Source organism: Notolabrus celidotus, chromosome 6 (genome assembly GCF_009762535.1).
Source record: "Notolabrus celidotus isolate fNotCel1 chromosome 6, fNotCel1.pri, whole genome shotgun sequence".
Taxonomy (NCBI): Eukaryota; Metazoa; Chordata; class Actinopteri; order Labriformes; family Labridae; genus Notolabrus; species Notolabrus celidotus.
Window position 1 is genome coordinate 387,925 of NC_048277.1, and position 3,163 is coordinate 391,087.

General features: G+C 41.4%; 1 pseudogene; it reads right to left on the minus strand.

The window, feature by feature from the left end:
- Positions 1-877, minus strand: LOC117813901 (annotated as a pseudogene).
- Positions 878-3,163: the final 2,286 nt, after the last annotated feature.

Genomic DNA, 3,163 nt, shown 5'->3' on the forward strand with positions numbered 1-3,163 from the left:
TTAATAAATTAAAGGGTTTAGGAGTGGTTGGCAAATAAGAAAATACAATGATAGTAATATTTGCAACATGTACGGTACACTGTTCATATTAAATCTGTTTTCTAGTAATAGAAAAAAAGCCCCAAAATAATAGTCGAGCAGAGAGGCCAGGTGAGGTGTGCAGGTACTGACAGCTTTCTATCGGGTCTGTTTGGAACCAGAATAACAGACTTGAAGAATCTTCATGTAAGTGTAAAATGTCACGGACAGTGAAACACAAATTATTGAAGTAGCAGCAATTAGTTCATAATAATTGTATGTTTTGGTGTTATAGCAACTCAGTTTAATTATGGAGTAGTTGTAACAGTAGACTTTATTTATGATGTTTCCACACAGCTGTAAAGAGGCAGTCAAAGCAGTCGTAACAAACACCCCTAAAAAAGGAGGTAACCATACCACTGCAATGAGCATGGTAACCTTGAAAGAGGTCATATTTACATTATATTGTAAGGGGATAACATATAGCAACATATCTGTCATAGGATATTACTGCTAAGTTCGTAAATTCAACAGTTACGTATGAGTAAGAACAGAAAATCTGTAGGAAACCAAAAGGAGCAGAAACAGTGTGAATGTCAGAGAGAATCTGAACCAGGAGAAATGGAAACAACCCCGTACTACCAAACAGCTCATTCACAAACAGACTGCAGAGAAATATGTACATAGGTTTATGTAAGCTTCTGTTCATAAAGATTACCACAACAAGCAAAAGATTTGCAGAAATCATCAAAACATAGATGCACATCATAATGATAAAATGTATATACTTTAACAGCCCAGTGTCTGAGTAAGCTGCAAGTGTGAAAAATGAAACCTTAGTAGAGTTACTTACAATCATTGTTTCAGTTCTCAACACTGAAAAACTGTGTACAGGAAGAATTTAACCAAACTCAAATATTACATTTGGTGCAAAAAGTGTCCAGTGTCCAGGTTTCAGCTTAATATCAGCTCAAGCATCAACACACACGTTCCATGTACTTTCAGAAAAGACACCACAGAGAGGTCATTCAACACATTTCAAACTTACCATCTTCACTTGTTATCAAAGTGAAGAGAGAAAGAACACAAAGATATACCGCTGATCGGGGGGGGGGGGGGGGGGGGGGGGCATTGTTTTGGTTAATCAATGTTTAGACCAATCTTACTTAAAACATTGGTGATGAGGACTCTGTTTCTATGACAACAAATCTGAATCTGAGTGTCCAGGAGCAGAGCTGTTAATTGATCACCACCTAGTGGTGAGATGGATCAAGTGGCAAAGAAGGCAATCCTTCAGACCTGGTCACCCTAAAGATGCATTGAGGGTGAGCCGGGGGAACACCTTGTGGAGGCCCCAGTCTGCATGTCTTCAGCTCCTACTCCAACCTCTTTCTCTGTCTCTCTGTATAACGTATATCAACTGGTACGTTCAGATAACGCAGAACTCGGATCAATCTGGAAAAATCTCCCCCATTATCACTGTTTGATATCTAATCCTGATGTTCTCCCTGGGTACGTGCATACGTGGGATCCCCCCCCCTTTTGTTTTGCTTAATCAATGTTTAGATTAATCTTACTCCACAATCTTACGTAGGAGCCACTAGACCTGCAGACTGGGGCCCCCACAAGGTGTTCCCCCGGCTCACCCTCAATGCATCTTTAGGGTGACCAGGTCCGAAGGATTGCCTTCTTTGCCATCTGATCCATCTCACCACTAGGTGGTGATCAATTAACAGCTCTACTCCTCAGATTTGTTGTCATAGAAACAGAGTCCATCAATGGTCTGTGGCCTAGCATGTTCTGATACAAAGAACACATAACGAAAATAAACTGGTACTTTAAGATAACGCAGAACTCGGATCAATCTGGAAAAATCTACCCCATTATCACTGTTTGATATCTAATCCTGATAGAGGTGTTGCCTCACAGCAAGAAGGCTCCTGGATTTAATCCCTGGACGGGCAGGTGCCTCTCTGTGTGGAGTGGGTGTGTTCTCCCTGGGTATGTGCCCCCCCCCCCCTGCTACCCTGAATGTAATAAGGGGTCAAAGGTTGATGGATGCATATCTAATCCCTGACTCATATTTGGCCCTTGAAGTATTTTTCCACAAAGGTCCTGGGGTCAATCTTCAGTTTTCTGAGTTATTGTCATCACTTTGAATCTGTGAGACCTGTGGCCAGTCATGTGACTATCTTAGAAGGTATTTACTCAACAACACACAAGCTCTGCAGTAAACTCATCTGCACTCGCTAACATTGTTCTGCTGCTTTAGTTAACCCAAAAGAAGCTGAACACTGGGAGGCACAGACGGTCCCAGCAATCGGAACTAACATTTCAAATGAGAGCTCAAAATATAAATGAGCCTGTGTAACGTCTCCATACAGTCTGGTCCTGCTGCAGGTCCCCTGCTTATGGTTAATGAGGTAATGGGTCGTGATCAATCATGATCAATTTTACACATTTTTCTCATTTCACGCTCGGTGGCTTTTCTGAAACCAGGGTTTTAGAACACTTGTTTTTCATGATTGTAATGTTTATCTACACGTTAATTCTGTGTGCCAACCTGTTGCTCATTGTTGTTATCTGTAAGAACAGGAGCTTACACTTAAGGTTTGAGCATTTCGGTGAGAGGGGGGGGTGCGTGTTGCCCATGTGTGTGTTTGTTTATAGGAAGATGTGCATGGAGGTATCTAACTCCGGGGTGCCTAGGCTCAGCAATTTAGAGATCAAAAATAACTTTTTAACACATTTCAAATAAACTTTCACAGCACTAATTCCCAATCTGTTCACATCTTTTGGTGAATGATTATAGTTCGTTTAGAGAGATGTCTCTTTCATCCCAAGGTTGAGACAAAGACAGGGGAGGGGTTGGAGGTTAATCTTCCCCCTCCATTATATTATATCATATTATATGACCTGTGGTCTTGAAGAGAGAGTCTTCACCGCTAAAAGAAACTTTTGGGGAATTAAATGTGACACCTTTATCTTCTCTGGTTCCATTTGGTGAAGGAGGCATGAACTTCCACTCATCTGAAAAAATATTAAGTAACAAGGAAAAAGGGGGTCTGGACAGAGAGCATAGTCCAGAGCATGAGAACCGCCCAATCTCTGGTCGGCAGGGAGATTACCTTGCAGTTAATTACCG